This window comes from Hibiscus syriacus, unplaced genomic scaffold, assembly GCF_006381635.1.
Source record: "Hibiscus syriacus cultivar Baekdansim isolate YM2019G1 unplaced genomic scaffold, ASM638163v2 tig00113725_pilon, whole genome shotgun sequence".
Lineage (NCBI taxonomy): Eukaryota > Viridiplantae > Streptophyta > Magnoliopsida > Malvales > Malvaceae > Hibiscus > Hibiscus syriacus.
In genome coordinates this window covers 17,236,263-17,246,035 of record NW_024063471.1, presented here as the reverse complement: position 1 = coordinate 17,246,035, position 9,773 = coordinate 17,236,263, and the positions used below count along the sequence as shown (strand labels likewise).

The 9,773-nt window shown below is 31.7% G+C and overlaps 1 pseudogene; it reads left to right on the top strand.

Moving 5' to 3' along the window:
- The first annotated feature begins 5,200 nt into the window (after positions 1-5,200).
- Positions 5,201-6,752, top strand: LOC120187512 (annotated as a pseudogene).
- Positions 6,753-9,773: the final 3,021 nt, after the last annotated feature.

Below are 9,773 nucleotides of genomic sequence, written 5' to 3'. Positions count from 1 at the left end.
ATTGATAAATCGGGTTGATTCTTTGATTTTTTTCGTAACTCAGGTTTGGATGGTCTCTCTATCCCAGATTGAAGGTGTTGCCATATGGGTTTTAAGTCCTTTGAAGAGGTCCCAAAAATTTACCTACGATGTTGACTTGTGCGTCGGATTCATCTTGTAACATTGGGCAATAATCCGTTGGATGATTCAGCATAGTGCAAACTCCACAAACTTTTGCGGCTCCAATATTTCCTGAAACAAGCTAATTAACTATGTCAATTAATTTATCTAATTTACTTTCAATCGAAACAACACTTACTTCGTGAACCTGTTGGCTGGGTTCACTCGAGGAGTCGAATTGCTGTGAATTGGTAGCCATGGTGAAAATTAATGGCCTTACGACATTCGGTGTCATGTTGACGAGAGTATCACCACTAGCGGTATCTACAATTTTCTTCTCTACCGGGAGCATTCCTTCATAAAGATATTAAATGAGTGTCTGTTCGGATAAACCATGATGCAGACAACTAGCACATAACTTTTTAAACCTCTCCCAATAATCAAAGAGGGTCTCTCATTCGTCTTGTCGAATTCCCAAAATGCTTCTCCTTAGTTCGCTTGCTTTCGCCATTGGGAAAAATATGTCAAGAAAAACACGTGATAAATCACCCTAGGTAGTACTGGAATTGGGTGCTAAATAAAATAGCATTCCTTAGCCGATCCAACTAAGGAAAAGAAAACGCTCTTATTTTGACTTGATCCTCGGAAACTCCCTAGGGTTTCATACTACTGCAAACCATGTGAAATTTTGTAAGATGTTTATGCGGGATTTCACTAGGAAGACCGTTGAAGGTGGGAAGTATATGAATTAATCTCGTCTTGAGTTGATAAAGGGTCTTACCATTAGGAAAAGTGATACAAAGTGGTTGTTGTACAATGGGAGGTGCGGCCAGCGCTTTAATCGTTCGATGTGCCATCAGCTCTGGTTCAAGTCTGGAGTCTGCGACTAGTGCAGTTGGAGTGGCGTCAGACACTGATTCTTCTTAGGATTAGTACAAGATGGGGTTTCAAAAGTGGATTCCATATTTGATTGTTGCTTGATTTGCTCTCTTTGTTGTTTCTTTCGTCGAAGTGTTTGGTCGTGGGTTCTATGAGCTTTCGCTTCGATCTTCGATTCGAGTTCTACTAGATCTCCCAGATTGCCCCCAATCATAAAATCAAAACAAAAAATAGATTAGTAATTTTCCGAAGTCCCCAACAACGGCGCCAATTTTGACAAGCGTCGTTTTACTCGTCAAAATAAAATAAATTCTCTTCTCAAATAAAACAAATAGAATCAAGTATATTATAGTGAAAGAGGATCGATCCATAGGGACTTAGAAATTCTTGATGTAGTGTTGTGTTGATCTTATTCCAAGCGACTAAAACATAACAATAAAATAAAAATGGGGGGATTGCGATTGTGAGAAAAAGAAAGGTAAAGAAAATAGAGATTAAAATCAAAATAAAAGAAATTGAAACGTAAATAAAGTTGAAAACAATAATGATGAAATAGCCTCAAACTAGCTTTGTTTCAATTATGTTTGCTCATCGAAATGAATTTTTGCTCCAGGATTCATGTCGATTACTATCTACAAGACCTAACCCATTGTAACTTGCCTTTCTCTCTAGCAATAGATCTTCCCAAGTCACTCTCCGAAAGTCGATTCTTGAATGGTCTAACCACAACTATTGTCGTCAGAAAAAACAAAATTAAGCACTTGAAAGGCCCGACTCGGATTACGTTGTCTTGTCGAGAATCAAATTCGATCTCGATTTTCCTTAGCTTATTGTCGCTATGTGTATTCACAGGAAGTTGAATTTGCCACAAGTCGATCATTCCTCCTAACTATAAATTAAAACAACATCCAGACCAACGAGCTCTTTTTCATTTGAAAGCGTTTTAATTTTGTAGATAAGGCCGATTGTCAAACCAATAAAAATGAAAATCGAAAATGTATCCCGAAGGGAATTAAGTGTTTTTCAATTCTCACTTATAGAATTGAGTCATTGCTAGCTCTCAGCTAATAAAGAATTAGCTAAGCATGGTGGAAATCATACTTAGCATAGTTTATAAAACGGTAAAAAGCGTAAAGTAAAGAAAGCATAAATGAAAATAAAAAGAACTTTTATTAAAGCGAAACAAAGAAAACAAAGTAAATTCGAGATAAAAGATGATGTTAAGCCTTACCCTATGGAGGGTATTTATAGGCTTGTAGACCCTAAAGATAACAAAAAATTCGCAAAGAAAATAATCCCATATTTCAAATTCAAACTTAAAAACTAAATTCCTAAAATATCTCTCTAGATCGTGTTGACTAGGTTGCTTCCAGAACCTTCCTTCTCCTAGAAACTGCCACATCAGACCTGCATCGTGCCCATGTCTCCAGTCGCGACTAGGAAATAAAAAATACAGATTGCGTCCTTTTTCTTCCAATTCCAGTAAACAGATCACTACACAGAAAATAAATGAAATAAAATCCAAATCACCAGTGATAAATTCGTAAAATAAGAGAATTAGCAAGTAAAAAAGATAATTTAAAACACTCATTAGTGGTGTAATTTTACCATATTTTAGTTTTTCAAATAAAAGGGTAAACATGTCGGTTTCCTAGCCCTAAACAAATGTTAAACAAACATGTTCACAAATGTTGAACGAATGTGTTAGCGAACACTAAATAAACAAACACGAGCACCATCAAAAATAAATAAACGAATATGAACACAATACTAAAATTTAAACGAATATGAACTAAACATGAATACCTTAAAAGAACACGAATATAACTTTATTTATTCAAACTCGATTTATTTACATCTCTATCTTTTAAACACAATTTCATATTAAATTATAGATATGTTAATTCCGGACAAAATTATTCTTTAGTGTAATTACTACTTTTTAACATATTTTCAAGTAATGATCCTAAAAATAAAGATTTAAAAAAAATAATGGAGTGAAGTGTGAATAATTTGAACTTGTCCTGATGAGCTAATTAATGGATTTTTCTTTTCAACCTTTAATTTGATAGATTCTAGTAGATATATTTTAACCAATTAACCAACCAAACCGTTCTCTTCTTCATGTACTTTCAATTTATTATGCCTGTTTGCTTCAGCCCAGACACATCACATGTGCCATCAAAAACAACACTTGGATTTGCAATTGCATTGATAATCCACTCCTTTTATGTCTTCCATTCAACTCTTCTTTTTTCTGTGTTTTGGCAGGCATGGAAAAACTTTTCCCAATACGGAAATGTATTAGAGGATCCATCCTTACTTTATAGTATACACATTTATCTTGAAATTCGATTTTTTTTAATTAATTATTTTATTAATTGTACATACTTTAAAATTTATATATATCCACCATATATACAAATTATGTTATAAATATATATGTTTCCATCCTAAAAAAATATTTTTGGATCCACCTAAGTAGAAATGAGAACAAAACTTGGGTGGTTAATTATACAGTATCACATTTTTAACTTTGTCTCATTCGTAGGCTAATAATATATATATATATATTAATCACCAGCATTTCAATCATTCACATTTGATTATAAACTACATCCAAATATTATATATGGGAATGGTAGAAGTGAGCTTTGGTTTAATGATTGTTGAGTTAATTTAGGCACGTTTTGTTACATGGGGTGCCCTTTTATGGTCAGCTACAGGGAAAGCAACCTGATTCCTTGGTAGAAAAACCATAAAATAAATGATTCTCAGTGTGTGGTGGAGAGCATGTATAGTCAGTCAGTTGTTTCTGCTTCTCTGAAATATTATATGTATCAAATAGATAAAAGAATATGATAGCAACACAATGAATTGTGTGAGAACCCAGCAGTACTGATCAAAAAAGAAACATGGTGCAGGCACACTGAATTTGAGTACACAAACTGACACAATTGTTCAGCTAAACGAAGGAGAGGATTAATAAACAATAGAATAAAATATATAAATGATCCATTGGAGCTGGTTTATTGAGTTTTCTTACTATTAAAAATTATAAATTGATCTTTTTATTTTAGGGTATTATTTTATTATCTTTCGACTATTAAAAGTTATAAAATAATTATTTAACTATTAATATTTTTTAGACTCGTATTTTTCTATTAAAAATTGACAAAGATATGGGTTACATGTTAATATGCTGACTGGATTTAGTAAAACCATATTTTAATGATGTCTATTGGCATCGTCGTTGCTTTCAAACACTAACTCGATAGCATAATAGTTTAAGCATTAGCTCGACGATATAATGGAAACGGAGAGTCGATCGATAAAGTATAACTCAATCGGTTATGGAATCAGATTTTATCATATTATAACCGTCAAAGTTTTAATGAAAAGGATGGATTTAACTTTGAACACATAGATAGTCGAATGACCATTTTATAACTTTTAAAAGTTACTCAACAAAATAATATCTTAAAATCAGACAACCATTATATAATTTTTAATAATTGAGAATTTCAATAAAACTATACCTAGATCGTTATTTATCATAAATAGTATGATGTTATAAACATAGTTGTCACAATTTGATTAGCATTGAAACTTGAAAAGAGAAAAAATCCGCTTTGTGGTAACATCCATTTGAATCCCAACAATCTTTTTGCCTAAATTTCTTTATAAAGAAAGACAATTTATAGGGTCAGGACCTCCCTTTCTTTAACTACCCTCTTCCTTAATCATTTTGAGAAGGAATCCTCCGTTGTAGGAGTGGCAAACCTCTTTACCTTTTCTATGTTTGATTAGCATTCAGATAAAGTATGTGGTCTGAACATAATTTGTATTCAAATTCGAATAAGATCAAGTTTTAAAATAAAACCAACATTATTTACTAAACAATTAATTCAAATTTCTTTAATTTTCTTACTCTTGGAACACAATATCATAATAAGAATTCAGTCTGTTTTTTAAGCAAGTTTTATTTATTTAGTTAGTGTTTTATTGAGAGGTTGTTTTTCTCTTAATCCACCTAGGTAGTGGGTCAACCGTGGCAATTCATTATTGTAATAAAAATACTAATGACTAAGCCAAGAAAACAGCACAATGTTTTAAAAATTAATGAAACCAGCAGCAGAATATATATAATGTATTTTTCTCATATAATCACCGTCTAGGAATCTGGTCTTGCAAGCCCCCCATTGATGTTGAAGTTGCTAAGATGGATATATTCATGTCTTTCTTCAAGCTCGTGACGTTCAAGTTTGTGTTGATATCAGTGTTCTTCTCTTTGTTGCATGTAATCTATTCTTATGTAAAGTCTGCAGGGCTCCAAAATTATCAGAACATGGTCCCCCAACTTATCCTTTAATCGGTTGTTTGGTTTCCTTCTACAAGAATCGCAGTCGTTTGCTAGATTGGTACTCGGAGCTGATCACCGAATCGAACACCAACACGATCGTGGTGAACCGTCTTGGTGCTCGGAAGACTATTGTGACTGCCAATTTGGAGAACGTTGATTACATGCTGAAAACCAACTTCAATAACTTCCCTAAAGGCAAGCCTTTCACTGAAATACTGGGTGATTTTCTTGGCTATGGGATATTCAATGTAGATGGGGAGCTTTGGCACATTCAAAGGAAGTTAGCAAGCCATGCTTTTAGCACGACTTCTTTGAGAGAATTCGTGTTGAGGACATTGGAAGAAGAGGCGGAACAACAATTTTTACCCTTGTTGGAATCATTTGCGGATGCATCAGCAGTGGTGGATATGCAGGACTTGCTTAGACGACTTGCATTTAACATCGTCTGCAAGGTCTCATTAGGGGTGGATCCATGTGTTTTAGACCCTTCTCGACCCGTTTCGCCACTCAGCACAGCTTTCGACATCGCATCGGAGATATGCTCCAAACGTGGAGCTGCACCTTTGTTATTGGTTTGGAAGGTCAAGAGATGGCTCGGAGTTGGATCAGAGAAAAAGCTGAGGGATTCAGTTGAAGAAGTCCACGCATATGTTGAAGGGATCATTCATGACAAGAAGAGAAAGATGGACAACAAGCACGGCGGTGAAGATTTGATATCCAGGTTGATATCGGCTGGACATGATGAGGAAGTGCTGAGAGAATGGTCATAAACTTCATCATGGCATGAAGGGACACAACATCAGCAGCAATGACATGGATGTTTTGGTTACTTTCATGCCATCCAGCAACAGAGCAAGAATTGGTAAAAGAAATACAAAAAATGGGAAAAAGATTGTTAGATTATGAATCATTGAAGGGATTGAAATTGTTGAAAGCTTCACTTTGTGAATCCATGAGGCTGTATCCACCAGTAGCATGGGACTCCAAGCATGCCATGGTGGATGATATGTTGCCTGATGGTACTTTAGTCCAGGCAGGAGATAGGGTCACCTATTTTCCCTATGGAATGGGTAGGATGGAAGCATTATGGGGGAAGGACTGTAACGAGTTCCGACCAAGCCGGTGGTTCATCGAACCGAGCCACCACCACATAGGATCACTAAAGAAGGTAAATCCATACAAGTTCCCAGTTTTTCAGGCAGGTCCAAGAATTGGTCTTGGGAAAGAGATGGCCTTCATTCAGATGAAATATGTGGTGGCTTCCATACTAAGACAGTTTGAAATCAAACCCATCGGATCAGAAAGGCCTGTTTTCGTGCCACTCTTGACGGCTCACATGGCCACTGGACTAAAGGTTGTTATTCAGAAACGTGATCATTCAAGATTAGACTTAAAAATACAATAATTTAGTGTAAGATGCCAATATGCCATCATTTCTCGTATGTATGATAATTAGAGGAAATTATTAGTTTAAACAATTACAGACTAGTACAAAGCTCTTGATCACAATCATTTGCAGCAACCAAGATCGTTGGTTCAAAATCATGTGGTTATCCTTCAAGGAACAAACATATGATTGTAAATCCATGATCATAGCTGATTATGTCTATTATATGGTTAGAAATGCACATGCATGCATGCATATTTGAAACAATTATTCACATGTGTTGATTTTTTAAAGAGGGAAATAGTTTTGGATCTTCAATATTATACTATTTTACTTGGATCATGTACGATTCAAGCCCCCCGTCTTAATAATCAAAGATTAATCATCCTCTTTTAATTTGGTATAATGATAAAGTTATCCCTAATGCTTACAAAAATAGTTATTTTGATTTTTTAGAGTATTTTAACCTTTAATATTTCAATTTTTGGTCAAAATATCCCTTGTTGGAAGGAAATTGTTTGTTGACAAAAGGTCAACACATATTTTTAATGTAGTGATGTCATATGTATTTAATTGCTTATATGACACATGACAAAAATCATCATTTTTGATGACATTTCACATGTCACATCATCATTTTTGCTGACATTACATATATCACGTTAAGAATTAAGCACATTTGAAAATGACATAACAATATGTGTTGACCGTTAGTCAATTAACGTTTTTGTAACACTTCAAAAATTTCTCCAATTTAAAATCCTAAGATTTGGGAATTTCCCCTGAATTCCCTAAATCGAACATAGTGGCCAATTTCCAAAAATGGTAAAGTTACGGCCCGTTTCATAAAACCCTATAAAATTCGAGACTAAACTCTATAATTTGACCAATTTATATTTGATTTCAATCATAACTCTAACAAATAAAACACAAATGGTCGCTCCATTTATTTCTTTTACCTTATTTCTTCTTCACACAATCGATCATCGCCATTCCCCGCAAGTTAAAACATCGGTGAGAACCCCCTTTTCCGATTGTCTCAGGAAAGACAACTAATATATGATTAATATACGGCATTACCGGATATATTAAAAGATATTTAATAAATTCGGTTTAACGCTATCTATTATGTTTACAGACTAATAATGTTTTAGGTAGAAAACATAAAAAACTATTAAAAAATTAGTAACCGGTAAACTTTGATTATCGGTAAGTATCGAAATATATATATAAGTGTTTATACTTAATTTACTGTGGGAAATATTAATTTAAGGTTATCTTTTGAGTGAGTTTTAAGATATTAATTTAATAATTATACACGTCTAATGATTTATTTTTTAAGTTACGGTATATATTATTATTAAATTAAAAACAATAAACATAGATATTACATATTTATTATTATCTTAGGTTAAAATTGTTAAATTTAAATTCTAAATAATATTTTATAAAATATCAAAACAATCAAATAATTTTTTGTGTAAATGAAATTATTAAATTAATATTGTAGGTGGAAAACATGAAACACTATTAAAAAATTTTGAATCATAAATTACATAACTTTCAAAAAAGTATCGATCCTTTTTATAAAAAGTATATATACTTTCAACATATCAAGTAAATTTTACCTGTTTTGTCATAATGAAACTGATTTTGTCATATTTTTACCTGTTATATTGTAAAGTATATATCCTTTTTATAAAATGATCTATACTTTCAACATATCAGGTAAATTTTACCGGTTTTGTCATAATGAAATTGATTTTATCATATTTTTACCTTTTATAATGAAAAGTATCTATACTTTCAACATATTAGGTAAATTTTACCGTTTTTGTCATAATGAAACTGGTTTTGTCATATAAATGATCTATACTTTCAACATATCAGGTAATTTTTACCGGTTTTGTCATAAAAAAACTGGGTTTGTCATATTTTTACCTGTTATATTGTAAAGTATCTATCATTTTTATAAAATGATCTATACTTTCAACATATCAGGTAAATTTTACAGGTTTTGTCATAATGAAACTGGTTTTGTCATATTTATACTTGTTATATTGTAAAGTATAGATTATTTTTATAAAATGATCGATACTTTCAACAAATTAGGTAAATTTTACCGTTTTTGTCAGAATGAAACTGGTTTTGTCATATTTTTACTTGTTATATTGTAAAATATCGATACATTTTTATAAAGTATCGATATTTTATAGGAGTTATTATTGTTTTTCTTTTAAATTCCAAAAGTGTCGATACTTATTTAAATGGAATCGATACATTCAACATATATGGTAGGTAGTTTAATGTAATAGGTAGGTATTTCACTGTGAAAAATATTAATTTAAGGTTATCTTTTGAGTGAGATCTAAGATATTAATTTAGTAATTATATGAGTCTAATGATTTATTTTTATGTTATGGTATATATTATTATTAAATTAAAAGCAATAAATATATTTATTACATATTTATTATTATCTTTGGTTAAAATTGTTAAATTTAAATTATAAATAATATTTTATAAAATATCAAAACAATTAAATAATTTTTTGTGTAAATGAAATTATTATATTAATATTGTAGGTGGAAAACATAAAACACTATTAAAATTTTTTGAAACATAAATTACATAACTTTCAAAAAAGTATCGATCCTTTTTATAGTATCTATACTTTCAACATATAAGGTAAATTTTATTGGTTTTGCCATAATGAAACTGGTTGTCATATTTTTACCTGTTATATTGTAATGTATCTATCCTTTTTATAAAAGAATCTATACTTTCAACATATCAGGTAAATTTTACCGGTTTTGTCATAATGAAACTAGTTTTGTCATATTTATACATGTTATATTGTAAAATATCGATCTTTTTTATAAAATGATCGATACTTTCAACATATCAGGTAAATTTTACCGTTTTTGTCATAATGAAACTGGTTTTGTCATATTTTTACATGTTATATTGTAAAATATCGATACATTTTTATAAAGTATCGATACTTTATAGGCGTTATTACTGCTTTTCTTTTAAATTCCAAAA